A 19,891-nucleotide genomic window follows, 5' to 3' on the forward strand; every position below is an offset into this window, starting at 1 on the left:
AAAATATCTCATTATTTATTAAATATTTAAATAATTAAAATTGTTGAACCAAGATTCCCCTGGAATCTTCTTGTGCATGTAGCACAGTGTCTGTGCACTGTGCTACACACCAACCCATGCCAGGGAGGGCATGTGATTTTCCCAATTTTCATCATTATTTAAATACCAAAAATTCCAAAAATAAATTAATTCAAAATTAATTATATTTTTGTTAAATCAAATAATTAATTAATTACACATAATTATACAATAATTATGTTTAGTGCATAGAAAAATATTTTACTTATCAAATAAGTCATTTTGCCCATTTTTGTATTTATCTTTGTCAGTGTTTGTTTGAGCCATTTCGGGGACCATGAACCTATAACATTAAGCTCCAATAAATTAAAACTAAATAATTAGACTCTTTAATCATAATAGTTAATTTATTAATTATGATATTTCTCCACTATAAATTCAGAATTGAACTCTTTATGTTATAGATATACTTTTACAGAAATCTTATTTTAAGTTGTCCATTGATATAACCATCTTACAATAGTTCAATCCTCTAATTAATTAGTTCATAAATTAGAATGGAAGAATTACCATTTTACCTTTCTAATTTACTTTTTGTTCCTTAAGTAACATTAATTCACTAGTGAATAATTAATCTATAATTTTATTATAGATTTGACCTCAAAATCATTCAGTTCCAGAATTAACCCTTAAGGGAACCAGTATACGATCAATTAGCAAAGATTAGATTTCGTATTGTTGATACATGTTCCCAGCCATCCATGATATTAAATCTCCAAAACAAAAGTCATTAGCCTCAATCTATGAAGAGACCTTAATGAATGAATCAAAAGATTTAATAAACATAAACAGGAGTTCATGAACATTCAGGATTTAGGTTGATCTATAAATGATCATCAGTTATGATATGAATTACAAATCTTTATTATTAAATGGTTTTTGGATAAAGACTTTTATTCATATCAGTCCTTGTCATATATAATCATATTATATAAAGCACATTTACCGAGATTTCTGACCATATCAATAATCTGAATCTAGATTATTTGTATCAACATAATACTCAGTAAACCGTACTTACAATCCTAATTAAAGAATTCCATAACTTCAATTTGTTGTTGACTATTTTTATTCATTCATGTGATCTTAATTCTCTCGTACTAATACAAGATCACATTCTCAATAATGAATATGGAATTTTTCTGATATTTACAAAAAAATTATTCAAACAATAATTTAATAATCAAAATATAACAATAATAGACCATTGTATTTATTTATTCATTGAAATAATAAATGTCTTTTACATGCTTTTAGGACATGCTCCTAACAATCTCCCGCTTGTACTTAAAGCAAGTAAGGCATTTCTCTTAATCCCATATTACGTACATGATCCTCGAATTGCTTTGCAGGAAGCATCTTCATAAACGGGTCTGCCAGGTTGTGTTTTGATGCGATTTTCAGAATGGACACATCTCCTCTATGTACCATTTCTCTGACTAAGTGGTATTTGCGCTCTATATGCTTTCCCCTCTTGTGGCTTCTTGGTTCTTTAGAATTAGACACTGCTCTGTTGTTACAGTAAAGAACAAGTGGTTTCTCCACTTCTGGAACCACTTCCAGATCTGTGTAGAACTTTTTCAGCCAAACTGCTTCTTTAGCTGCTTCATAAGCGCTATGTATTCAGCTTCCATTGTTGAATCAGCTATACTAGATTGCTTAATGCTTCTCCAGACAACTGCTCCACCACCAAGAGTGAATACTGACCAAGAAGTAGATTTTCTACTATCTTTGTCTGATTGAAAATCTGAGTCAGTGTATCTAGTAGGTTCAAGGTCACTACCCAAATATACTAGCATATAGTTTCTCATTCTCCTGAGATACTTGAGAATATGTTTCACCACAATCCAGTGTTCCAAACCTGGATTTGACTGACAATGACTGACAATCCCTACTGCATAACATATGTCAGGTCTAGTACATAACATTGCATACATTAGGCTCCCTATAGCTGATGCATAGGGATACTTTCTCATGCCCTCTTGCTCTTGTGGTGTCTTTGGACATTGATCTTTGCAAAGAGTAATTCCATGTCTGGTCGGCAATTGACCCTTTTTGGAATTTTCCATAGAGTATCTTTCAAGCACTTTATCAATATAGTTTGCTTGTGAAAGTGCCAAGAGCTTATTCTTTCTATCTCTTAGAATTTTAATGCCTTGAACATAGCTCGCTTCTCCCAAATCTTCCATTTGGAATTTATCAGCCAACCATTTCTTTACATTTGATAATGTCTCTACATCATTCCCAATGAGTAGGATATCATCAACGTAAAGAACTAAGAAAACCATAACTTTCCCTTTGATGTATTTATAAACACATGCTTCGTCAACATTTTGTTCGAAGCCATATGTTTTGACAGTTTGATAAAAAGTTAAGTTCCAAGATCTTGATGCTTGTTTCAATCCATATATGGATTTCAACAACTTGCATACCTTTTGTTCTTGATCCTTCTTAATAAACCCTTCTGGTTATTCCATATATATGGTTTTATCAAGTTGGCCATTTAGAAAGGCTGTCTTGACGTCCATTTGCCAGATCTCGTAATCATAGATGGCAACTATGGATAAAAGTATGCGAATGGACTTAAGCATGGCTACAGGAAAAAATGTTTCTTCATAATCTACACCCTCTCTCTGTGTGTATCCTTTGGCCACTAGCTTTGCTTTATAAGTCTCTACCTTTCCATCTGCACCCTTTTCCTTCTTGTAGATCCATTTACATCCAATGGCTTTAACATTGTCAGGCAGATCTACAAATTCCCAGAAAGAATTGGAATACATTGATTCAATTTCTTGATTCATGGCGGCTTGCCACTTATCAACATCAGGGTCTTCCATTGCTTCTTTAAAAGGCAATGGATCGTCATTTTCAGTATCTGATACAAGAACGTGTGCCTTATGTTCGCAACGAATAGGTTGTCTCACAATCCTCCCACTACGACGTTGCACTGGTTTTTCCTTTTCAGGAATTGTGGTTTCTTTGGTTGTTTTATCACTAACTGATGAATAAGATGGAGATGAAATTTTATTTGTCATTAATTCCTATAAAACTACTTTGCTCTGAGATTTAAAATCATTCGTATAATCGTGTTCTAAAAAGGTTGCATTCGTCGAAACAAATACCTTTTGATCACTTGGACTATAGAAATATTTACTTCTTGTTTCTGGAGCATAGGCCACAAATATACACACTTCAGACCTTGAATCCAGTTTTCCAGATTTAGGTCGTAGCACATGAGCAGGACAACCCCAAATACGGATATGTCATAAACTAGGTTTATTTCCATTCCATAATTCTAGTGGTGTCTTTGTCACAGCTTTGGATGGAACTACATTCTAAATGTAATTAGCTGTTTGAAGTGCATATCCCCAAAATGATAAGGGAAGTGAAGAGTAGCATAACATAGACCTGACGATGTCCAACAAGGTCCGGTTTCTTCTCTCTGAAACTCCGTTTTGTTGTGGTGTTCCAGGTGCTGTGAGATGGGATAGAATACCATGCTCCAACAAGAAATCTTTGAATTCAGAATCCAAATATTCACCACCACAGTCAGATCGGAGGGTCTTTAAAGATTTACCTAATTGCTTCTCAGCTAAGGCTTTGAAGTTTTTAAACCTATCAAAAGTCTCTAACTTCTTAAGTATTAGGTAGACATGACCGTATCTAGAATAGTCGTCATTAAATGTGACAAAATATTCATAACCACCTCGAGCTTGAATGTTAATTGGACCACATACATCACTATGTATAAGCTCTAGTGGTTCTTTGGCTATATTTCTCTTTGAAGTGAAAGGTTGTATTGTCAATTTTCCTTCTAAACAGGATTCACAAACCGGTAGGGTTCCAACTGTTAGTTCCTTCAAAGGTCCATCTTTAGTTAGCCGGTTTATCCTATCTAGGCTAATATGACCTAATCTTAAGTGCCAAAGATATGTGTCATTTTCTTTAGAAACCTTTTGTCTTTTGTTACTTTGTGGGTTAGCTACTTTGAATAATTCAGAATTATTGAGCGATTTTTCAATTGGATTAAGCATGTACAGTCTGTCTTTTTGTTTTGCAAGACAAATATTGTTCCCATTCTTTGAAATAAAAATCACATTATTATAAAAAGAAATGCCAAAATTTAGTTCATGTAAAAAAGATAAAGAAATAATGCTTTTAGTAATTTTAGGAATATAGAGAACATTATTCAAAACTAGAAAATTGTTCTCAAAATTTAAACGGATTGTTCCACATGCTTTAGCTGAAACAAGTGCTCCAGTTACCACACTCTCATAGTCATCCCTCCTTGCTCCAACTGCTTTGCGGACTCAAGCATTTGCAAACAAGAACAAACATGGTTAGTGGAACCAGAATCAACCATCCATGATGATTTATCATGTTCCACCATACAAGCTTCGAGTACAAGTAAATCCAAATTACCTTTCTTTTTCTCTTTCAGCTCAGTGAGATACTTTAGACAGTTTCTCTTCCAATGACCGTCGACGTTACAATGGAAACACTTTCCTTTGGGTGCCTTTTGTTTGGGGTCATTGTTCTTTTTGTTCTCGGGTGCCTTGGATGACTTCTTTGCCTTTTTCAGATTGTCCTTTTTAGGTTTGTAGTCATTGTTATTGCATTTCCTTTTCTTATTCTTAGAAGAAGATGGTTTGGCTTCAACAGCATTTGCTTCAGCCTGACTTGACATTGTCTTGTTCAAAGACTCAAAATTTTGTAATTCATTCAACAATTGTGTCATGTTAAATTCTAATTTGTTCATGACATAATTTATTGTGAATGTAGAAATATCAGGAGTTAAAGACTCAAGTATAATGCTTACTTGTGTCTTTTCATCCATGACTGCTTCATGGAGTACACTGATTATGTTCAAGACATGCTCACGCATAGATTGCCATTTCTTCATCTTAGCATTCATGTAGGTTCTAGTAGCCTCATGACGACTTTGATCAGATTGGCGCCCAAACATTTTCTTAAGAGATTCTAGTATCTCAAAAGCACTTTCCATGGATTCTTGCTTTGTTCGTAAGACATCACTCGGGCTTGCAAGCATATAGCACTTAGCTTAGTTATTAGATTGAATCCATGCATCATATTTGTCCCCAATATGTTTTGGGGCAGTGATGCCAAGTTCTTCAGGACATTTCTCATTTAGGACAAACTTGTGGATTTTGCTAACCAACAACAGATTCATATTTGATTTCCATTTTGTGAAGTTATCACCAGTTAATTTTTCTTGTGCGATTAAAGCAGTGATTGGATTACCAGAGATAGAAATTTTTTTGAATAAAATAAAAAATACAAATATTATTATATTTAGAAAAATAAATATCAAAGTATCAGAAATTAAACGTGATGCATGAGCACCATTAAAACACATAAATTAAAGTTTAATTTCTACGATAAAACTTTCTAACAATTAAAGTGCCGCCTTAGGGTCGGTCGAATTAATCTTAGAGAATTTATAAGACATTCTTATCTTTATTGTTTAAAACTTAAAATAACTCATTATTTTCTCTTTTAAACATCAAAGTACCTCTTCGTTTGGTCAAGTTATGATTATCCACTGCAAAAGCTTGATCATAACTTTGTGAGTGTAACCCATTATCTCGGAGTTCGTGACTTAACTTAGGACATGTCGCCTTAGGGTCGGTCAAACCTAAAATACATCATTAGTTCCTATCTTTGTAAGAAATATAACCTTGCTATTGACATGTCTAGACACCTTCCTTAGGGGGACAGAAACAAAGCCGTCGCGAGGCGCTATTCATATCTCACAGTATTATATTAATAATGGAGACCACGGGTTATGTTGAGTTATCAACCCTCTCCCACTCACTATTTTTGAAATAAGTGATTTTAACCTAATTAATTCCAAATTAATTATAGATTCTTTAAACTTTATGAACATAATTAAAATTGGTAAGAAAACATGTTTCTAGGTCCATATCCAATTCTAAATTACCAATTATATTCATCTAAACTTTACTAAAAAAAACAATTTATAAAAAAAGTCGGTTTAAAGAAATTAAGTCATAAAGACTTAAAAAAATGGTGTGATATTTTACCAAGTTTTTAAAGAATAAAACTAAGTAATTTATATGCAATTGGTTTCGCAAAACAAATCATATAAACATATAGGACAATCCTAATAATCATGTTTCTACCAATGAGATGCATGATAATAACTGTGTGGGTTTTTTTTTTATGTATGGCACAAAATGCACGAACATATTATCAATCACATGAAAACGATTATTTAAATAAATAAACAATAAATGTTGAACCGGGTGCTTTGAGTATTTCTAATTTTACAACCTCTTTATAAAATCAAAATAAAATAAAAACCTCTTTGATCTCCATCAGGCTTCTTCACTTTACTTTCGGTAGGATATGTGTCGTTGGTCCAGAATAATAATAAGAAAACAATTTTCTAATTATCTTGATTAATTAAAACAAAAATTTTAAATAATCATAATTTTATTTTCCACTAATTAAAACAACTTTTAATTAAAAAACAGAAATAAATTTAATTAAAATCTGTTATTTTGAAAAATAAATTTTTAAATAAGTTATTCAAAAAAAAATTTGTTAGGATAACAAAAATATCTCATTATTTAAATATCAAATTTCTAACAAATAGGATATTTAACATTTTAAAATTTTTAAAAAATAACAGATTAATTTCAGAAAAATAAAAAAAACTCTGGACCAGTCAGATGGAGACACGTGGCACTGAAATGTGTTGTCGGGGCCCACTGTACGGATCCATACGGACGTCCGTACGGCGTCCCCGGCAGCGGCTCGGAGGATGGCCTCGGAGGAACGGTTGTTGAATTCTGAATCCCAGGCTCCATTTTGACTTTGTGTGATCGGAATTACAATTTTTCATTCAATCATATTAAGCCATCCATTCATTCATCATAAATAAATAAATGCATAAATCTAAACCCACACATATTCAATATATATATATGTGAAGATGGCTCTGGTACAATTTGTTTGTATTTATTGATCAAATCAGAGATTATACGCAGCGGAACAACAATCAAAATTGTTAATTTAACCCCACAAGATTGCTAGTTCTACTTCTTCACATACATATATATACATTGAATCAAAGAGATGAATAGAAAAATTACCTCAAGTCCTCCCTTGCTGCTATCTTTTTGTACAGAAAAATTCTTGAGATCTCACACCAAGATCTTCCAAAATGTTCTCAACACACAAAGAACGAGTGTGGGCTCGTTATACAAAACAATAGGCAAAATCTATTTATCAGATGTTCTCAAAACATGAGATCTGATAAAGATTGGACCTAAATTTGTGAAGAACAATGAACTATGTTTGTAGCACTGTTCTATTTCTCTCAGGGAGATTTCACGATATATTTAAAAAAAATAACTAATCAGTTATCAGATTTTTGTTTAAATAATAATATTTTAATCACATTAAAATATCTCATTATTTATTTAATATTTAAATAACTAAAATTGTTGAACCAAGATTCTCCTGGAATCTTCTTGTGCGTGTAGCACAATGTCTGTGGTATCTCTAAAACCCCATACACCAGAAAACAGCCATGATCAATCTCTAAAACCCATCCTCATGCAAGCTTATATTTCAAGAAGAATTCAACAGCCAAACCAGTAAAATAAGTTAGATTAACCCTTACCTCTGTGGTTTCTCCTCCCCTGAACTAATTCCCTAAAACACAGCAAGCTAAGTCCCTCAATTCTTCAGCTTAAGGCTCCCAAATTCCTTCAAAGTTCTCAAGCACCAAAGAGTGGAGTGTAAACCGAATGGGAGAAAGACTTGAGAGTTTTATCTTGTCCTTCTTCTGAGTTCTAGTGTTTTCCCCAAGCCTCTAAGTGTATATCCATTTTCCAAAAAGACTAAATTGACCCTAAGCCTAACCTCACCCCTTTAGTGCTACCAAGGACATTTCAGTCATTTGCCAAATCCTGTTAAGTCCCCAAGTATTCCTATAAATCCCTGTTTAATCCCGATATGTCCAATAAGTATCAAACTACTACCCGTTACTCAATAAATTCCAAACACATATTATATACCCAAAATACCCCTAGGCACTTCCCGAGCCAGGTATTTGACCCCGTTGTGACTTTCTAGCTAAACTTCTTCCTAGGACTGTCTCGGATCGTGCATCACAAATATGTCACTACTCACAGTGGTGTCAATCACAATATACATAAATATTGCATTTATGGCCCTCAGCGGCCTAAAATTACAAACATTCCCCAAACAACCAAATGGGGCCCACATGTCACCTAAACATGCATTTCTAATCACATACTCATCAAATTCACATATTAATACAATAAATCAATTGTTTCCCTCCAGACACGCTAATCAAGGCCTCAAGCCTTATTAACGAATTTGGGATGCTACATTTGTGGTGCAGGTAATGGGATAGCTTCAATGGTGGCATGTACATATACGGCTGCTCAACCACCACGGTCGGGGATATCTCAGAGGAACTAGGGTTCTGGCCCTATTTTGCCGCTTAGGTCTGCCGAATGTAACTTTTGATGTATATACACCTTTTTAAAAGCCTATTTGTAATATTTGTGGATCCCAGACTGTATGAATCTTTTCAAATAAAAGTCAATGATTCTTTTGACAAATTTTTTTTAACCCTAACCCTTGACATTAACCATCGTTACACATTTTAAACCAAACGACTTGGTTAGCAAGTTTGTCACAATTTAAAGTACACAGTGTAACTGTCTTGGATTAGGAGGATGTTACAAAAAATCACATATCTGTACGAAAGAGTGGTTACTATATAAGTTCAAATAGTAGACATTAATGGATAGAATAGAACAATAGTATTATTAATATTTTACTCATATAGTTTAGTAATAAAAGTAAAATATTTTTCTAATGTTTTTGGAAAGGCGTGCGATTTGCTCTCTTTTTCTCTCCATGGAGAAACGCAAGAAAGTAACTCAGAAGCCTAGTAATCGATCTCCGGTGAATGAGAACCCTTCGACCAGTGAGGAGGGCTTGGGCGATGCTGATGAGGCAATTCTGATTGCGTTGGAGGAGGTTTTCACTGATTCAGTTGCTGAATTTCCTGAGTTTGGGGAAGGCCACACAACTGAAGCACCTAGTTATGCTGGCGATTTGGCCTCTAGTTCGATATTGTGTGAGGAGGCAGCTTCTAATCGAGATTTTCATAATTTAGCCAAAGATGCCTGGTCCAAATGTTGTGAATCGATTGCGCATTAGGGTGGATCTCGACTGGCTTTTGCGGAACCTCTACTTCGAGATGGGAAGCTGATTGCTCAGGTGGATGTGGAGGAGATTGAACTGGAAGCTTCCTTCTGGAATTCAGCAATGGTTTGTATCGTCCTTGGAGCCAATCCCCCATTTGCAGTGTTTGAAGGCTTTATTAAGCGATTATGGGGAAAACTGGGTATTGATAGGATAGCTCGTATGAATGCAGGCTATTCTATTGTGAAGTTTCGGGATGAAGCCACAAGAGATATGGTTCTGGAAGATGGGGTAGTGCATTTCGATAGGAAGCCAGTCATTCTAAGACCCTGGTCGACTGATTTTGACACTCTGAGGTTAGTGAAATTTTTTCTTGTTTGGGTTCGACTACCTGATCTTGGGTTGCAATACTGGGGAGTTAAGTGTCTAAGTGCTCTTGTTAGTACCATTAGCAAGCCTATTTTGTTTGATAAGGTCACTAAGGATAGGTCAATGGTGAAGTTTGCTTTGGTGTTAGTGGATGTGAAGATTTCAGATATTTTTCCAAAAACTATCAGTTTCCTCAATGAGAGAGGTTAATTGGTGGATCAGATTATAGAATATGAATGGCTGCCTACTCATTGTTCCTGCTGTAAAATTTTGAGCCATACTGCTAATAATTGCAAACAAGACCAGGGAGGTGTTTGGAGGAAAAAAGAGGTGGTGAAAGGACGAGTGATCTCAGAAGCTGTGGTAGTTCTAACATCTGCTGAGCCATCTACTGAGTCATTGCCCATAGAAAAAGCTAGTGATAGAGTCATAGAGGTCACGCAGGGAACTGTTCCTCAAGAGGGTTGTAGTACTAAGACAGAGCAGGTATCGAACTAGATGACACCTAAACGTTTTGGGGGAAGTAAATAAAATTTTCCAACTGCTCAGACCACGATGATGAATACTTATAGTGTGTTATAAGATCGTATAGTGGAGGTCACACATTTGGGACTGACTTCTACCAATATCTTCAATGGAGGGTAGCAACATTCTTAGCTAGAATGTTAGGGGCTTGAATAATAAGAATAAGCAAAGGTCCCTTCTTACTTTTTGTCGTTGTAATAAGGTTGGTTCAAGAGCTTTTCTTGAAACCAAACTTTGGGGTAATAAAGTGGAGGAGCTAATGAAGAATGTACTTGCAGGCTGAGATTATTATAGTAGTCAGTTTAGTGAAGGTAGAATCTTATTTGTTTGGCAGTCTCGTTTAGTGTCTATTACTGTTCTTCAGGAAAGTGTGCAAGTGAAAATAATGGGCAAAGCTCAGGAAGTTTTTTTGACATTTTTTTATGGGAAGAATACGGTAGAGGAAAGACAAGAGTTGTAGCAGGATTTGGCTTCTCTGGTGTTCCTTGTGCAGCCGTGGCTCTTGGCTAAAGATTTTAACGTTGTGTTTGATTATGATGATCGAATTGGAGGGCGTGTTATTACAGATTTAGAAATGGTTGATGCTCAGCAGTGGAGGGCTCTTGGTCTGGCAGATGAGTTGCACTCAGTTGGCTCTCATTATACTTGGTCTAATAAGCAGGAGGTTGGGGCCAGAATATTTTCCAAATCGGACAAGGTGTTCAAAAATGAAGCTTGGGTGGATATTTTTCCTCATTCTGAAGTCTTAATTAATTGGGATGTTCTATCTGATCATTGAATCTGCATCATCAAATCATTGTTTGTTGTTGTTTCAGGGGTATAAACCTTTTAGATTCTATAATATGTGGGCTGAGCACACTGACTTCAGAAGTACTGTGATAAATAGCTGGTCCAAGCCTATACAAGTGCATGGTCTAGTGTGAATTATGAGGAAATTGGATAGGCTTAAACATGTTCTTCTTCAGTTCAATAAATTGGTGATTGGTGATGTTTCTCTCAATTACTCAGTAGCCAAAGATTAGTTTCAGCAAGCTCATGTCTCTCTTCAACAGAACCCTCATTCAGTTGAGCTCCAAGATGCTGAACGGTCTGCTTGTTTGAATTATAATTTTCACTCCAGGGTTTATGAAAGTTTTCTCAGGCAGAGAAGTAAGATTACATGGCTTCGGTTTGGAGATGAAAATTCTACCTATTTTCATGCTTGTCTGAAGCAGAGGAAAGCTGCCAATCGGATTACCTCATTTATAGATGATCAAGGTCAAATCCATGATAAGTTTTAGGATGTTATTGGCCATTTCATTAACCATTTTAGAAGCTTCATGGGCAGTTCTAGTTCAACCTCTTCTATTGTACAGTGAGACTGTTTTGTTCATGGTGCAACTTTGAGTTTGGATCAACAATTGGGTTTGCTTAAGCCATTCACCAAGAAGGATGTGAAATAAGCTTTATTCAATATTAGCTCTATTAAAAGTCCTGGTCTTGATGGGTTTGGTTCGGGCTTCTACAAAGTTATGTGGAAAGACTTAGGGGACGAGATTGCTGATGCGATTTTAGGGTTTTTTGATCAAGGAGAGCTTCCTACTGATCTAAATAATACTACTCTCTCGCTGATTCTTAAGGTTGAGAATCCCTCTAAAGTTGTGGATTTTAGACCGATTGCCTGTTGTAATACGTTTTACAAGTGTATTTCGAAAATGCTCTGCGTGAGATTGGTTAAGGTGTTGCCGCTGTTAATTAATCAGAATCAAGGTGCTTTTGTCAAAATTATTTCTTTTGCTCACAATATTTTAATTTTCCAAGATCTTATTAAAGGTTACAATAGGAAGAATGTTTCCCCTCGTTGTGTGATGAAGATTGATCTGAGCAAGGCTTATGACACAATTGATTGGTTTTTCTTAGAGGCTCTTCTGAAAGCGTACTGTTTCCCTAGCAGATTTATTCATTTGATCATGGTGTGTTTGAGGGGTACTTCCTACTCTCTTTTGATGAATGGCAGGGTGCAAGAGAATTTTATTGGGAGGAAATGGCTTAGACAAGGGGATCCTATATCTCCCTTACTGTTTGTGCTCGTCATGGAATGTCTTACCAGAATTCTTATTCAAGAGTCTCTCAACAAGGATTTCAGATTTCATCCCCTGTGTAAAAATCTGAAATTGGTTAGTCTTTGTTTTGCGGATGATCTTGTGTTATTTTGCAAAGGGTCTCTTCGGTCAGTCCAAATCCTCCAGGATGGTTTCTCTCAGTTTAGTCAAGCTTCGGGTTTGTCAACGAATTTGACCAAATCTCATATCTATTTTGGTGGTCTGAAGTCTGAGGAAAAGAAGTGTATTCTAGACTCTTAACATTGAGGAGGGATCGTTTCCTTTAAAGTATCATGGTGCCCCTCTCCATCCTACCAAATGGAAAGCTGGTGACTGCGGGCTCATAATTAAAAAGATTAACCTTCGGCTGCATTCTTGGGCTAGTCGTTACCTTTCTTATGTTGGTCGAGCTCAGCTCATTCACTCTGTGTTGTTAGGTATCCGGTCTTATTGGATGAGAATTTTCCTTCTTCCCCAAAATGTTGCATTAGAGATTGACCGGCTGTGTAGGAATTTTTTATGAGGTTCGATAAGAAATAGAAGCAAAATGCACTTTACAGCTTGGGATCATGTTTGCTTACCGAAAATCTTGGGAGGTATTGGGTTCAAGGAATGTTCTAAATGGTATAAAGTTTTGTTAGCAAAGTATGTTTGGGCGATTTCTTCCAAGCAAGATCTACTTTGGGTTAAGTGGATTGATGATATTTACCTCAAAGGTCAGAGTTTTTGGGCGTACACTCTGAAGGCTGATGTGAGCTAGTATTGGAGAAAGTTGGTTAACCTAAAATCTTTTTTATCTAGAATTGATTTGGAGGCTGCGGCTACTAGCAAAAATCTCAATCTGAGTTTGTTGTATAACCTTTTGCTGCAGCAGGTTAAGGTTAGCTATGCTAACGTGGTTTGGTGTATCCTTTCTATTCCGAAGCATAGATTTATATTGTGGCAATCTGTCCTTGGCCATTTGCTTACTCGAGACAAGCTTATTCATAGCCATGTTCGCGTTGATTCTCACTTGTGCCCGGTTTGTGAGTTAGAGTTGGAGACTCATGCCCATTTATTCTTTGATTGCGTCTATTCTCAACAGGTTCTGCACAGGGTTAAAGAGTGGCTTGGCGTAGCCATTTGGCCTTCCAAGTATTGTGATTGGATCGCTTGGATGGTTGGGAGACCAACAGGGTTGTTGCAGCGAATTGTGGCAACTGCCCTTGCTGCTTCAGTTTATTACATTTGGCTGAATCAAAACTCTTGTATTTTTAATTGTTCAGCTTTTTCTGTTCATAGAGTTGCTTATCTGATTAAGTCTTCTTTAAAGGCTAGACTATTAGGCCTTTCTAGGAAGAATCTGGGGGGGGGGGGGGAAGAAGGCTATATTTGATTTTATGTGCCATTTGTAATCTGGCTGATTGTTTTTTGGTTGGTTGTGAGCTCTATTTGAACTTGTGGTTGCTTTAGTTGGTTGGTTCATTGAAGATTTCTTTCTTTCTTGAGCAAAAAAAAAAGAGTAAAATAGGTAGGTACCTGAGCCTCAAAGTCTTTGCTGCGCAAAATGTTTGCAGCCTTAATATCCATGTGGATAATTCTCCTCTGATAGCCCTCATGAAGATATAGCAAACCCTTAGCTGTTCCCAACACAATTTTATACCTAATGCCCCATATAAGCTTCTCCTTTGAGCCTATGAACAAAATAAACAGAGATTTAAAGATGTGGAAAATTGAGCTGAACTATACCACCGTTAGATATATAATAATTAATTGTAGCTAAACATAAAGCATTGAACCCAAGCTCCCATATGGGGACATTTTTAGAACTAAGTGCATGCCCCCTTCAACTCCATAACCAATCAACTTAGCAGTGTTGGGATGATTTACATGGGCCATAATCCCTATCTCTCTGGTTTCCCCGTGTTAGCTTCTTAATTTACCACTAATTGCCCATTTCTCAAACACCCCTTGCAAACTTCAGCATAACCACCCTTTCCAATCAAGTTTTTTGCACCAACCCAAAAACAAAATTGAGTTAGACATTTCTACAAACAATTTATAAGCAATTTACAAAAACAGTATTGAAATCCATATACAAAGTACAAACCTTGTCTGAAATAGTTGGTTGCAACCTAAACTACTCTACGCTAAACCGCTTCAGCAAATGACTGGTTTTTCAATGTTTCCATGTTTACTAGTCACAATTTAATGTCTTAAAAATTATAAAGTGTTTTAATTTTCCCACTTGAAATAAATTATTTAATTAAAATAAAAATAAAAATAGAAACTTTGATGGCTTTAGCCGTGAAAGATATACATTTTTTTTAATTCTTAATTTTTTTAACCGCAACTCACTAATCATTGAGAAAATATTCCATATACATAAAAAGCAGTAGTTATATTTATTAATACATAAGAACAACTCATCTACTCATATATATTTTTTCTTTTTCTTAAAAAAAAAATTAATGCTACTGGTTTTGCCATGTAGGATTAACTAGTAAATAGAATGTGTGACACATGAAATTTTTTTTTGCTGAATAACCTACCGTTATTTCCGTTAGTGTGCCACATGGATTTCATCTGAATTATCCGAGTCTCTTGTTGATATATAGTATTGATATAAAGTAATGAAAGTGGCATTTATCTCATTATTTTTTTTCATAACATTCAAGTCACGTTTAAAATAATAAGGTAGGCTTAGATTTATCAGTTAAACTTAGCCTGTTTGAGTAAACTATTATTACTAAGATTTTATTGGAAAACTAGGAAGGTTTTCTAATCTTTTACTGATTTATAAAATACATTTATATATTCTCAAGTTTAAGAAATGTTTAATGTTGTAATTAATAAAATAATAATAATGCTAGTTATTATAAGCAAAAGCAAAAACACACTCTTAACTCTCAAGACACAAAGCATATAAAAGTCTAGTTACCTTTTCACGGACATATAGACGTAATTAGCTATTATTTTATGATATAACTAGACATTATTGGAACTAGGGCTGTAAATACGGGCCGGGCTTTTGAGCACGGCACGAAACCGGCACGAGCACGATACGGCACGAAAAAATATGGGCCTGGGTCAGGCACGACACGAATTAAAAATTGGCACGACATGACACGGCACGACATGGGCCTGAGCACAGCACGACACGACAAGCCTGAAGGCACAACACGAAAGCACGAACAAACTAGCCCGAAAGCATGACACGATAAAAAACCTGATATTTTGACATTAATAATCATAATAAATTTTTATTTGTCAATTATTAATAAATTAAAATGATAATAGAAGTCTTATTTTTCTCAATGTTTATATTTTTATAATTATATTAATTTATTTTAAGATTTGTGAGTTAAATTTTTTGCATTTATTAGTAAGTATTAAAATTCTAATAATTATCTTTGATATAATTTTGTGTAAAATATTGTTAAAAATTATATAAAAATATATAAAATTATAATTTAAACAAAAATATATATTTAGTTTGGTGATAAGTCCATTGATGGTTAAAGATGAGGTGGAGGGTTCAATTCTCCATCCTCATATTTTTTAGCAAAAATAAAGTGGGCCTAAAAGTGGGCCCAAATTTGGGCCCGAATATAGAAAGTGGGCCGGCCCGAATAAGGAAAGTGGGCCAGCCCGACTTGGGCCCGACACGGCACGAGCACGGCACGACATGGGCCGGGCCCATGGGCCGTGCTGGGCCTACTCTTTCAAAAATGGGCTGGCCCGGCCCGACACGAATTGAATATGGGCCGGACCCAGGCCGGGCCGACCCACATTTACAGCTCTAATTGGAACCCATATGGGGGTAATTGCTGATGCTTTTATAAACCAACTTTTTCCTATCATATTATATATATGGAGCACTTTTAATGTTTATTACCTATTGATAATTACTTTAATATTAATTATTGAATTAAAATCAATAATCCATATTTATAGTTGTTAATTAATATTTCTAAAAATAAATGTTGATTTTTTCAAATTTTTTGAAGGGTTATCTGATGAAAAACGTGTATTTATTATGAAAATATAATGTTGTAAACTTTTCATTTTTCAAATGCATGTCAATTTCTAAATATAATTAGTGTCTCTCATTGGTTGAAAACGCAAAAAAAAAAAAAAAAACTAAATACGATATTGTTTATCGAAAAAATAGCTGTTGATGACGTAGCAAGAATTTTCGACACATGACAGAGACGCTGCTTGCCTATCGACCAGAGATATTTCCATATGCGGAGTTCAAGTTTTATATACGACCAGGCTGGTCGTATACTCCGTATATTTATGAATAAATCTGTACAGTTGTAATGATATCCGAGAATATTTCTTCATTATAACCTGAATATCCGTTTATTAAGGAAATATATGATTAATTGACTCATGTAACCCTCCTTGAGCCTATAAATATACATGAAATATCTCAAAGGGGGATCTTTTGATCTTTTTTCCCAATTACATTACTATTATCCATCTTTTATATTGTTTTCTCCTTTTAAGGTCTGTGAAACTCAGGAACCCTAGTTCTTTGATCACACCTTTGAAGCTCAATACTTAATAATAGTATCAAGTGGACGTAGGTTATTACCAATCACTTGGGCCGAACCACTATAATTCTTTGTGTTCTTTACTTTCCATTAGATTGTTTTCTCAAGCATCGTACTATTTTCCTGTCATTTATTTGACTCTGTGCCGTTGACCAAAACGAGTGTCAACATTCTGGTGCTTTCATTGAGAGCTTGACAAAGAATCTAATGGAAAAAACTACCAAGAAGACTGGACAGGCTGCCGCTGCACCATCCCAGCCTCCTCCCCCAAATGTGGCTGAAGACGAACCTCATTTGGAGTTTGATGAGGAGGAGTTGGATTTTGAGACCCTGAAGACAACACTGGGGGTGTTGTAAGAAGAGTTGGCCAATCTGAGGGCCAATCAAGAGAATGTTGCCGAGATAATGGTGTCGTAGCAAAGGGAGATAGAGCGCCAACGTCAGGAGCTGAGCGAGCCGCAGGCGGAGATGGACCGTCGACAGAGCGATGCCATGGCAGTCCTTAAAGCAGCCATCTAGCCGGCTAAGAATCAGGCTGCACCAGCCTCCCAGCCAGATCAGCCACCAAACGAGCCACCTCAAAGGGGTCTGAATCCTAGTCCTCCGCTCCAGCCAGTAAGCCCTTAGAGGCCAGAGCAACCACCTATGCCTCAGGATGATGTGCCACCTATGGATCCTGAGCCGCAGCCTCCATCTCAGGCTAGTCGAGGCAATCCCTCGCGCCCGAGGCAGAATAGGGTCGGGCAACAGCCCCGCGGCCCTAGACGCCTAAGGGGTGAAGAGCCCCATCCAACAAGCAGGGGGCAGCGTCCTTCTGCCAACAGGAGGAACACAGAGATAGGCTCTGCAGTCAGGGCCCCCCCACGGCATGACAATGCACGGGGACCCAACGACCAGCGCAGGCCTCCCCCTAACGCTCGGGAACCAGCCCAAGGAGACAATAGAGGGAATAGTTAGTTGCACCATAGCCAGCCACGGCTACAATGAAGCCGACTCAGGTAGAGGAAATGCTGGTCGAAGGAACTAAGAGAGAGGTGGAGGCAGGAGCCCCCCACCTAGAAAACACCGACTAGCAGGTCATAACGCTGGGGGCCAGCCTAGGCAGAATAATGTCTTTAGTCGGCTCGGACCCAGTGAGCAGCGGCGAAGAGACGATGATTTGAGGGATGTACTCAACGACCGCAGAGAAAGGCATGATGAGTACATTCCCCCGGCACCAGAGGCCCCAGCAATCCCAGAAGCTGTTCAGGCTCAAATCGATGCCCTGAACCAGGTTGTGCAACAGCTGGTCAGGGGGCGAACATCACACATTGAGTACGATCGGAGGAGAGGCACCCCTTTCGTACAGAGGATTGCTGTGGCAGAAACCCCTAGTAAGTTCAAGATGCCAACTTTGCCAAATTTCGACGGGTATGGAGACCCATTATCTCATGTCAACAAGTTTGAGATATAAATGGACATTCAGAAAGTCTCTGAAGATGCTCGCTGCAGGATCTTCCCAGCAACACTTTCTGATGCCGCCCAGGAGTGGTTCTTTAAGTTCCCTCCTGCAAGTATAGTATCCTGGGAGATGTTTGTGAAGGACTTTTACAGACAGTTATATGCGGGTCGTGTGTACCCCACTGAGGCGAACCAACTGATCGAGATACGCTAGAAAGAGGGAGAGCCCCTGAAGGAATACGTTCAACGCTTCATGCGAGCTACAGCTAGATCCAAGACTGTGGGCGATGAAGGCAAGATGATGGCCCTAACTGCTGGGGTTAGGCGCTATTCTCCCCTCTGGAGTAGCCTCAGAAAGCATGGGGTTAAAAGTACCCAGGAGTTTTTAGATCGAGCTGATCGGTACATCAAGCACGAGGACGCAGTTTCCAATGAAGGGAAATCGTCCGCTGTTGCGATATTTTTGTTATGCAAGTGCACACAGTCGCAATTTGTAATAAAATGGTAAAAACCAAGTATCGTCCTCAAGGACTGATTTATCAATTACCAATCAATCAATCTTTTTAATTCTATTTGATTAAACAATTTCAGAGATTTCAAACAAAGAAGAAAACTAACCAAGCAAAATGAAAAATTTTAAAAAAATAACAGAGAAAATGAAATTAGGACAATTATGATCCTCTATTTTCCACCCTTTTATTTCCTAATGCAAGAATAATATCCCCTTCTCCCTATTCAAGAACAAGTTGCAAAAATAATTCATAATCTGGTTAAGATTTACAAAATTCAATCTAAATGACAACTCCCTATATTTCTATGGTAAGTTGAATCATGAAGAAGGCATTAAACACACAACTCAGAAAAATAGGCAAACAATTTTGATACTTTCGTTCTAAATTGAATTTGCATCCAAACAATCAAAGCATATCAAATTTCACTTTTCAGATTTCAATTTGATTCATGAAATAACAATTAGAGGTGATCAATCAATAATTGCACAAGTGACACAGATTGTAAGGAATTGAAAGAGATGAAGAAGAACATAAATTCTGCATTAATCCATAAAAAGGGTTTCCAAAAGATTCACATAATAGCCCTAAAGGAGAAATTAGCCCATAATATTCATTCTAGCAGTCATAGAATTCAATTACAAACATAAAAAATTGAAGATAGATGATGAAAAACACAAGAATGGTTCCTCCAATTGTATTCTCCACTCCCAGCCGTCGTCTGCCTCTTTAGCCCCCTTCCAGTCGCAAACTATGTTTCTAAAAAATCCCTACAAAAATTCCGAGTGAAAGGACCAAATTGCCATTCAAAAAGTGGTCAGAAATGTGAAAATCGCGTCACTAGCGCTGTAGCGCTACTTCTGGAGCGCTGTAGCGCTATTAACAGTGGAAAAATGCCTCAAAATCTGGTGCACTAGCACTGTAGCGCTCTTATTATGGCGCTGTAGCGCTAAAGTCAGAATGGAACGAAACTCGTTTCGAACATCCTGCAGCGTCAGCTCATCATATTTTGATCATAAATCCTTCGATATAACTCTGAATTGAATGATTCAAAAAGATATGGAAAGCTAAGAGAAATATATACAACTTCTATTTCAAGAAGTGTTTCCAGAAA

At 36.7% G+C, this 19,891-nt stretch overlaps 1 pseudogene; it reads right to left on the bottom strand.

Annotated features, from left to right (window-relative positions):
* The window catches only part of LOC133800228 (receptor-like cytosolic serine/threonine-protein kinase RBK2), a 38,747-nt pseudogene extending 24,289 nt beyond the window's left edge, over positions 1 to 14,458 (bottom strand).
* Positions 14,459 to 19,891: the final 5,433 nt, after the last annotated feature.

The sequence above is a fragment of the Humulus lupulus genome, chromosome 9 (genome assembly GCF_963169125.1).
Source record: "Humulus lupulus chromosome 9, drHumLupu1.1, whole genome shotgun sequence".
Classification (NCBI taxonomy): domain Eukaryota; kingdom Viridiplantae; phylum Streptophyta; class Magnoliopsida; order Rosales; family Cannabaceae; genus Humulus; species Humulus lupulus.